Source organism: Pyxicephalus adspersus, chromosome 2, assembly GCF_032062135.1.
Source record: "Pyxicephalus adspersus chromosome 2, UCB_Pads_2.0, whole genome shotgun sequence".
NCBI classification, from domain to species: domain Eukaryota; kingdom Metazoa; phylum Chordata; class Amphibia; order Anura; family Pyxicephalidae; genus Pyxicephalus; species Pyxicephalus adspersus.
The window spans coordinates 21,595,866-21,606,762 of record NC_092859.1 but is presented as its reverse complement, the minus strand read 5'-3'; the positions used below and the strand labels follow the sequence as shown (position 1 = coordinate 21,606,762).

The following is a 10,897-nucleotide window of genomic DNA, read 5'->3' as shown; positions in this document are numbered from 1 at the left end:
AAGTCGGAAAAGGTACATTATTTTGATAAATACAATTAGGACAAATGTTTCTCTCAACATATTATTAGGCAGCGTGGTGTCAGTTATAAAAACCCCACTGTGAGTTAATCCCAAACAAAGCAAAAAAACTTTTTTGGCGCCTAGACATTCCGTAACTTCTGGAGCAAGCTGTGCTTTCATAAGCAAAAAAGAAACAAATGCAGAGTTTGTCTTGGTCATTAAAGAGTTACAAGAAGGTGCAAAAAAGAGCTCACCTCCCTAAGATCACCCACAACCTCAGCTGTGTTAAGCAAAAGATTTTTTCTGCAAGTCATGCAAACCGCCCCCCATCCAAGCCTCCATCTTGTACACCAGTGAGCAGGGAAGCCCTATTCCTACCTAGGAGTCGTTCATATGTCTGATGTCCTTAACTCAGCCACTACCTGTATGTATGTATGTATGTATATATATTATACACATACATACATACATACATACATACATACACACATAATGACACATACACGTGAGGGGGTGCTGAGAGGGGAGCAAAGCCAGGAACTTCTCAGCACCCTCTCATATATATTCAATAATATATCATTTTTTATTGTAACCATTTTCCTTTTAATCATGAGGTTACCAAAGAAGTTCTAGGAGGGTTTTATGTGGCCCCAGGGCCACACATCATCACTAATAATTATCCCATAATAAGCAGGAGGACTGGTAGTTTGCCTCCTATTCATATAACACTGCGGAGTGCTACTTCCGGCACATACCACTGTCTCCCCCACAGACATCTGTACAATACATTTGACGTCTGACCAGTAATGTGAGAACTGTATAATAACCCAAATGTTGGCTATTGTTATCAGGTGAATACAAAAGGAACTGGTAAAAATAAGAGGATCTGTCTATTGGTATAAATCATTCCAGCAACTAATGTGAGTATCAGACAAGCCAGAGTTTTTTTCTGTGCAGTATGTGATCTGTAAAGTCATCTGGAAAACCTGTTATACTTTTTATATAGGAAGAAATGAGGTGCTAGAGAAACTGACCAGGAATACTGAATGTATGCACAAAAAAACATTTGAGAATGAATTCCAGACTGAGCAGAAATCTCTGCTATATTCTGCAACAATCTCTTTTACATACCCAAGTTTTTCGCCCTGCTGGAACTTAAGGGCAATGATACACACCAAATACTACTACTTATCTGTAATTATAATAAAAGGGCTGTCACACAGTAAATAGGTCAAGGTGTAAGGTGTAATCGTCTGTCCCTTCAATCACAGAAGTATATATGGCTTCTCCTATACAGGGTCCAAGCTATGCACTCTGCAAGAACATGTGTACACAATGCTATCTGTGTCTACCTTTCTTAGAAACTAAAACAGGGCGGAGGGTGCAATACATAAAATAGAAAGAAACCTTTTAATTGCCATTCTGCATCAATAAGAGATAACACAAATTAAATGCCCCCCCCCCCATATATAATGCAAGGATCTCCCATGATTTCATGTTTAAACCAGACGTTCATCTGGCTGCCACCAACAGTGAAACATAAAAATAGCAAATAAATTTGTGTAAAGCTGCGTACACACCTGCAATTTTTCTCGTTGGAAAGGATCTTTCATGATCCTTTCCAACGAGAAAAGACTGCACGATGCATGAACGATGCTGTACATACAGCACCGTTCATGCTCTATGGAGAGGGGAGGGGGAGAGCGACGGAGCGGCACCCTGCTGCGCGCTCTCCCCTTCCCTTTCATTAGGATCGGTCGTCGTCCATCGTCCATGGATCCGCCAGGACGGTCGTCGGACGATGGACGACGACCGACTGTACACACGGCAGATTTTCGCCCGATAATTGGCCGATACCGATTATCGGGCGAGAAAAATTTGCCGTGTGTACGCAGCTTAACCCCCATAAAAAACTACACACACCAGATGATTGTCGCCGAAGACGATTGGTCATTCTTTATTCTGGCAGTGTAAAGGTGCGTACACACTTCCAATTTTTATCGTTCCAATCGAACGACGAACGATCGATTGGGCAAAAAATCGTTCGTAAAAAAGTAACCAACGACGCCGACGAACGAGGAAAGTCGCTGGAAACGAACGACCGGACCGACGGATCGGATTGGACGACGATCGTTGAACATCGTTCGTGTGTACGGTCGTTCGTTGATCGTCCATGGTCTGAGCATGCGTGATGAACGAACGTCCGTTCACTTTCCTGTCGTGCACATAGTTCCTCTATCGCTCAAACGATCGTATCTATTGTGTGTACAATATCTACGAACGATCGTGTCGTTATCTCTATGTGCAGAATCGGTGCTATACGATCGTTCGTAGATATCGTGCAGGAACGTTCGTTTTCCAACGATAATAATTGGAAGTGTGTACGTAGCTTAAAGCGGTCCTCCGATATTACTGACATATGTGTGACAGCTATATAAAAAGCATAAAAAAGAAACAGGAGCTTGACAAGAAAAGCTAGGAATTAGGAGCTTATAATTGTTCTTCATTGAATTCCTTAAAACACTGGGACTACTGCAGATTCTGTATTAACCTGCACTACATTCTGAAATAACTAGAGAACATAATTTAAAGAACGGTTTCCCAAATGGAAAACCTACAAGCCTTGAGGAGTAGCTGACGTAGACCAGACTGTTTTCAATTTTCAATGAGTGAATGGCATCAAATATCCGATGTTTAGGAAAGGCGTTTATTTTCTGGAACTCTGGAAGACCCAGAATCTAGGACAGCAGGGGAGATATTGTTTAGGTTTGCTAGGGATCACTGCTATTTATTATTTGTTATTAAGGAAAAGGGAGTTTTGGGTCACAAGCACAAAATTAATAAGAGCCAGGTTGGTCTATTATTTTCAGCAGTGAATCCAGCAGACTGTAATCCCTAAAATGTATTGTCTAGGGAGATAAAGAGGGGACACAGGCACTGAAGCCGCAGGTTTGGATGTCTTTATGAAGGAGGGCGGAAGGACAGGTAAAGAATGATGGTGACTTGTCTCAGAAATCCCAATCAGTAAAGTAAGAGATTCAGCCATACATGAAGTCAGGATTGGTTCCAAGGCAGTGGGGCTCCCCAGCCACTTTCAACTTGTTTTTGGGATGGTATAGAAAAGTTGTGTCACAATACAGAGGCTGTCACTCGCCTACATCTTCTTCTCACCCGATTTAGCACCCAAAGGTAAACAGTCACATTAGTTGGACAGCAGCAATGGATCGTAGGTAGAAAATCTATTGCTTTTACAGTGATAGCTTGGTCCTTAATGAACACACAGAAGCCAGGGCGCCATAAGCACTCCTTTGGAGTTATATTGCACCAAAGAAAAAAATATTTTTCTACCAAGCACACAGGGATGCATCCAATATGGCTTCTCTACTGATACATTCTCTGATCTGATATTCCCAAGTGAATGTGCTAATATTTAGTCTTTATGGTGCAGAATGCTCATTACATGGCACACAACAAACATTTTTGGGTCACTCCGCCAATGAAGCTGATTATTTCAGAAAATAAATTAATCATTCAGGAGTCTGTCTAAATATTTTCATACGCAGGAAATTAGGACAATCATACTCGATTATTGTTCAATGGCGAGTCTCCGGAGAGGAACACTGCGTACCTCTCACAAAAACATCTGACAAGCCTGTTACGTGTTCAGCATTCATCTTCATCACGGGAGGCAACAATAGCGCTCTACTGACAACAAATCTCTGAATCTTCCACAAAGCCAGAGACAACAATCACTCCAGCATTGTAAATGTACTTCGCTCACACCTAGACCAGTCGTGAACACTTCCCTTTTTCCAATTCACCAACCCAAAAAACTGGATTATAAACCATTATCACACCAAGCCTGCACTAGATTGGTGCCGAGAGCTCAAGAGATCACAATATAATTCATAGGAAATGTTTACTATTTACCAAGACATACTCAACATGTCTTACAGAGCTACAATAATGCCAATTAAAGTGTATGTAAATCCTAACAATAAACGGTTATGTGATCCCCTTTAAATTGTTAGAATTAAAAGGATTTTCGCGTATCTGTAAGACGGGTGAAAAAGAACCTGTTAACCCAGCCAAAAATCATATCAGCTGATAACTTTGAGCTCTGCCAGAGCTGCACTCATCAGTTATTTTCTTCCTAGTTCTCTCTGTGGACTACAGAACACCTCTTTCCCATGTTATAGAGAAGTGAGGGGTATTCTAAAGATTTTGGGGTTAGACGAACGTTAATGAGAATCTACGGTGGTGACCCCAAGTGTGACTTCTATATACACTCATACTGTACATTTGTGGCAATGCACGAGCGTTACTAATTATAAACGCATTGAGAAGCAGCCATTTTCCGGACTGGCTGTGTTGAATACCCTGATGCCCTGTAGGTGTCTGAATCTCTTGCATTAATGCACGTATTAGGAATATATGTAAAAATGTATGAAGCAGAAAGCTTTCACCAGATTGCCCTTTTGTTCTTCAGTCTAAAAATAAAATCTACAGACTTTGTTGGTAAGAAGATTCCCCCAAAGGACAGGCATTACACTACTTATCAGATCAAATTCCCATAAAAATCAATACAAGCCATCTGTACATCACACACCCAGCACGGGACCCGAGCAGCCATACCGTGTACAGCGCATCGGAGGAAACATAGCGCACAACTCTGGGGAAACAACTCCAATTCTCCCAGACAGGAAAGAGCTCTGCCTTATTGTTTTATCAGATATAGTAAAGTCTGACTATAAAACAACAAGATCCATATTCTAGGCACACCGTGAAAAACTAATAGGATCATTGTTATTTTAGAGATTTGGGTGCACACACCTACTTATAGAAATGTTTATTTAGACAATTTAAATAAATTTACAATAATGAATCCCCTCTCCTAATGGTAAAATGTCCTCCCCCCTTCCCCATCATGGAACACAGAACAACAGACTATTCTAATACCACGCATCACCTTCCATGACTGCAACATGTGATGGAGAAGAGCGTGTGCATTATCACAGGACCACACAAGTCAAACATATCACACGCAAAGCATACACAGGGCAAATGTCTCATTGTACACCTATCAGCAAGACATTCACTGGAGATTCAGGATGAATTATTGTACACCTATCAGCAAGACATTCACTGGAGATTCAGGATAGATAACAGCAAAATATCATTACTTGGATCTACAGCAGAAGCAAAATATCATGATTTGGATCTACAGCAGAAAGAAGTCACCAAACCCTCACCACACAACACCCAACAGGGTGGAGACGGATGCAGACTGCCCACTGTGTCTATCCCAGAGAGAATCCATCTGTGGAGAGATCTCCTGACAGAGATCAGGACAGACAGAGCAAAATCAGACCAAGCCTTGCTGGGCTTACTGCACATTTCTCCCTTTCCCAAAATAAACTGCCAATCAAGTGACCTGAATTAACTCAAAACAAAAAAGGTAAAAAGTTTCCAATAATAAAGTGTAAGTTTAGCTGTTTAAAAGAAATAAGAATAATTGCTGATCCAATCACTCTTTGGGCAAATGCAGAGAAATGTTTTATGCCTACTCCCCAGTTTATTTACTGTTTGGACAACAAACACAAAAGTGCGAATATTCACTGATCCAAAGACTAAGGACACACACAGGGAAGAGCAGTGGGAATATTCACTGAAACAATCACTCTCTGGACACAAAGATTATAGAGCAGCGAGAATATTCTGATTACTCCTTACACATATAATGGGAAAAGTGTTAGTAAGAATACTCATTGATTCAATCCTTCTGACATACAGAGGGTAAAGTGCAGAGAATACTCACTGATCCAATCATTCCTCTGACACATATACAGGGAAGAGAAGTAAAACACTGAAACAATAACTCTTGGGATGAATGAAGTAGTAAGAATACTCACTGATCGGGTCTCTGGCTGATCATTCTGCACTCCGGTTCCTCTGCAGTCAGCTCTGTGTTTGCAGGGAAAGGGGAGGAAGAGGGATAATATAACACAGGGCAGACGTCACAGGGAATCTCCCCTCCAGTATATGGAGAGAGAGAATATGTATAACGAACATGAGCTGTATATAGACCGCACCGTGTATATATCGATTTAAAAGGTGTATACAGACAGCCAACTGATCACCACACTAATGTGAGCTGTGGATAAAGTAATAATAACAAGGGTTCCCTGAGATCCGAAAATTATTGTAAGGGGTTCCCCATGTTGAGAAAGGCTGATACAGAGGGTACAGAACCATGTATGTATACATTACAGCACCAACTATCTAGCTTTATAGGATATTATTTAAATTACTGCACTGTGTATACACATATATGATCTGTATACAGACAAGGAAACATTTGTATGTACCACTCCATGAAAAAAAGAAGAACCACATTTCTGAAACAACTTTAAATTAACAAAACTAATTGGCATCCATCATTGTTTATTCCATATTTAACAAATGTTTTAATGTAACAGAATATTTCATGCAACACAAGTAAAACTTGCATTTATAAAAATTATAAGACTCTTAATCTATTGTTTTGTTGCCTTTACAGGCAAGCAGTGCAAACAAGCGATTCCTTGGTAGCAGTTTGTCCCATTCTACCCGAGCTGACTGCTCCAGCTTTGCCAGGGTTGGAGGGTTGCTCCACCAAATTGCATATGTTAGTTCTTTCCATGGATAGTTGATAAGGTTCACATCTGGGCTCAAGGCCACTTCAGAATTGTTCAAAACGTTGGAGGCATTATTAATATTATGCTGTTGGAGAGTCCCTGATCTGAGGATGAGACAGGCCTTTCTGACACTAAGAAATACATTTCATCCTAGAATGTCACAAGTCTTAAAATTTCATTGTTCTCCACACAGACTCAATGCACCACATGGCATCAGCTGCTCCAAAGCATAACCGAGCTGCCACCATATTTCACAGTAGGTATGGTGTTCATTTGAAATTTTTATTTTTGTTTGTGGACAAAGAGCTGCTGGAAATATTTAAGTTGTTATTGGCTTTTTGCCTACTGTTTTAGTTGACATTCTGCCCATTCCGTGGTCCATTTTCTTCCTGTGGAAGCATCCAGGAAGGTTGGTTAGTCTCATAGATCTTAAAGGTCTCTTTCGGACTATGGGGTTCAAATGTGGTTAGCCATTCCTGGGCACCCCTATGTGCATTCAGGAGCAGTTTTTAAGTTAATTGTTCTATTTAATTAATGCTTTTTAATATAATAATCTCTCTCTAGCACGGTTCTCTACATCGCAAGAGATTATAGTCCATTTCCAGTCCTCTACCAGCATCCACAATGCAATTGCATTCAGCTGCAGTGGTTGGAACATGTGCCCATTCAAGTCAATGAAGGTGGCTGGACACTCGGCCAGAAGCTACATATAGTGCCCAGAAACGGCTCCGCATACCACCACGACCCAAGTGTGTGCACAAAATGGTTCATACCACTTAGATAGGGTTGAATATGTTGAGCACTCCTTAAACGATGGGTTCTAAGAGCATTTTATAGAAATATTCACCAAAATGTTACCATCTCTGGGTACACAAGTGCATAAAATGTCATTGTAAAGGATGTTTCTTAATCCTTCCAATGACAAATGACTGCTTGATGCATGAATGAATGCTGTACATACTGCGCTGTTCTGCTTTATGGAGAGCGGAGGGGGGAGAATGACCCAGTGGCACCCCACTGTGCTCTCTCACCTTTACTTTCATTACAATCGTTCCTTGTCCATGGATCCGCCGGGACGGTCGTCAGAAAGACAGAAGAGCGCTGAACACACGCCAGAGTCTCGTCCAATATCAGCCCTGAGGCGATTATCGTACGAGGATCATCTGCTGTGTGTCTGTAGCCTAAGACTTGGGAAGAGAAGAGGAGAAGAGTTTATAATCTAACCTGACACTGTTCATGTGTTCTATCCTGGACAGAAATCACTCAATAAAACTTCAGCTCTGTGCTTTACTGCCTATTGATTACTAGAAGCCATGAACTGGGACCCCCAACAGAGAAATAAGCCAAGGAGGGTCAGCGGACTGGAGACAGCAGTTAGTGACACCATTTTCTCTCCCTGGACTATGTCACCACATTGTTGGCAACTTCTGCCTCTCCAACTGCTCAAGTTCGCAACCAGTTAATAAAAATGACCTTGAACTTGTATGGAGAATGGGTCCAAAATCTGAGAAAGAGGGATTTCTGGCAACAAGAAAAGATTTTTTAATTAGATAAAACATTAAGTGAACACTTTACAGAGTTCCACTATCACATACAAAAGAGATGTAGTTAGATGTTCTTCCATTAGCTGGAAAACTTATCAGTCCATTAGATGTACAATATATACAAATCTCCTTTCTGCTGCGTTTCGCTTCTTAAAAACATTGGCTCACACAAGTTAACCAGTTCTTGATTTGTACATAGGAGTAAGATTTATATCTAGTAGGGGAATAATATTTATGTATGAATATTACAGTGACTGATATATACTCATATGGTTTATTACAGTTTTATTATTACTTGTCTTGCTCTTCTCTGAAGAAGCTAATATGGCAAAACACATCTGAAAATGAGACCTATAAATCAGAAAATTAACCACTGCGTTTTGTAAAAGTTTAGACCCAACAACTGAACTGCCATGTAAATTACAGGTCTTATGAACACTAATTAAACACAGTTAACATAGCAATCTACAAAGTTTTTTGATCACTAGGCCATCATTCATCTGGCACATGAGATCAGTGGTCAAAAACACAGTGTTAGTAGTTTCTGATTTGCATCATATTATTCCAATAAGGTACACAATGTTCCTGGCTCCTAAGTAAACAAACAGCCCCAAAGATTATAAAATTACACAATGTATTCTTCACCACTGAGCCACCATGCAGCTGATACAATAAACTGGAATAATTTGATGAAATGTTTTTTTTAATCACTGTATTACACGATAAGGCAAGCAGAGAGTTTAGCCATTGGGAAGGAAATCATTCTGCTTTAGCCGGAAATTCCAGTATGGACTGTACTTCTGTATGCAATAAAACAGATGGAAGTTAGTCTGGTGGGTAGTGGGGTTGTCCGATGCTGGCTCCTGAACATTAGTAATCAGTGCCAAAACTGGAGTATTGGGCCTCAAGCAATAAATCTAGCGAAAAACATGGTCGCCCACAAAGGATGTACAGCAGTTTACAGTCCACCAGGGATAGAAGAACCACTCACAGCACACAACATGGCCGCACAATTGCAACATAAGACACGGCCGATCAGCTCTGCGCTGGAGGAATACCATGAATAAATCATCTTTACCAATTACAGTGCAAATAGAAGTATGTAGGTCACCTCTGCACACATGACCGGATAAACCACACAGTCCACTGGAATTAGCTTCAGTCGTCACTCCGCCGCCGGGCGTCCTGCAGCCATATTCCCGTTTAGTGTAATAAACTAATTAAAACACCACTGAAAATTATTTATCACAGTTACAGAAGACAGAAAAAGAACAGAAGACGTCTCAAGGTCAGCGTGAAAAAGTAAATAAAGTTGAGAGGTGTTTTTTTGTGACGCCTCAAACACTGCAACTGATCAAAATCTGAGGCTGATATGGATTCCATCATTCCCAACACCTGACACTCCCAGTGTGCAGTTATTTCTTCACTAGAAGAAAGTTTGTGCACCAGCTGCCACCAAGCAATGACATTTAATTTCTATGAATATTTTAACCTTTGACAGAGTTTGACTCCACCCCAGAGGAGCCAAGTTTACACATTTCCTGTCCTATCATTTGAAAGAACCAAGATAATAATGTTTAAGTGTCTGTGTCCAGTCTGTTACTACCTGTAAATTATAATATTGATGACCATTGATTATATAATACTGGCCATGAATCTATGCCCAGTATGGAAGAGCTAGTAATCTCACCGGCCATTTTATTATGTACACCTGTTCAACCGTTTAACACAAATTTCTAATCAGTCAATCACATGGCAGCAACTCAATGCATTTAGAGATATAGACATTGAAAAGAAAACCTGCTGAAGTTCAAACCAAGGGTCAGAATGGAGAAAAAGTTGATTAAAGTAACATTAAACATGGAATAGTTTGATGGTGTCAGGCAAGCTTGACATTACCACAAATTGATCCTTGCTACAAGGTATGCAGAAAAACAACGCTGAATGCACAACACATTAAACCTTGAAGCAGATTGACTACAGCAAAATAAGATCACACAGGGCGCAACTCCTTGCAGTTAAGAATAGAAACTCAAGGCTGCAATTCATACAAACTCATCAAAATTTGACAAGAGATTACAAAAACATTGCCTGGTCTTGATTTTTGCTGTAACATTCAGTTTGTAGTGACAAAGTTTGAGATCAGCAACATGAAAGCATGGATCCATTCTGTCTTTTATCTGTTGGTGGTGGTGGTTTGATAGATATTTTCTTAGACAACTTTAGACCCCGTGGTACCAACTGGGAATTGTTTAAATACCACAACCTATCTTAGTTCATGTCCATCCCGTTATGGCCTTCAGTTATTAGATGTCACTCTAATAGAGGTTTTTTGGGATGTGGTGGAATGAGGGATTCACATCATTGATGCTCATCTGACAAATCTGCAGCAACTGCACGATACTATTATGTCAATATAGACCAAAGTCCCTGAGGATGTTTCCAGGACCTGTCTGTAACAGCCAAGTATAATACTGTCCTTGTGCCTTGGTCCAGTCTGGAGTGGCCAATAATAATACTGTCCATATGTGTGGGTCCAGTCTAGAAGGGCCAAGTCTAATACTGCCCATGTGCCTGGGTCCAGTCTGGAACGGCCAAGTCCAAAACTGTCCATGTGTGTGGGTCCAGTCTGGAGCGGCCAATAATAATACTGTCCATGTGTGTGGGTCCAGTCTG

The 10,897-nt window shown here is 40.6% G+C and overlaps 1 protein-coding gene across 12 annotated transcripts in view; it reads right to left on the bottom strand.

Moving 5' to 3' along the window:
- The window catches only part of PLEKHA5 (pleckstrin homology domain containing A5), an 83,014-nt gene that overhangs the window by 37,853 nt on the left and 34,264 nt on the right, over positions 1 to 10,897 (bottom strand). Inside the window, exon 1 of one of the 12 annotated variants that reach the window (XM_072399887.1) lies at positions 5,913 to 5,934. The exons of the other annotated variants lie outside the window; for them this stretch is intronic. The gene's annotated coding sequence lies outside the window, so the exon portion shown is untranslated. Of the gene's footprint in view, positions 1 to 5,912; positions 5,935 to 10,897 lie in introns of those variants that run through there. 12 annotated transcript variants of the gene reach the window in all.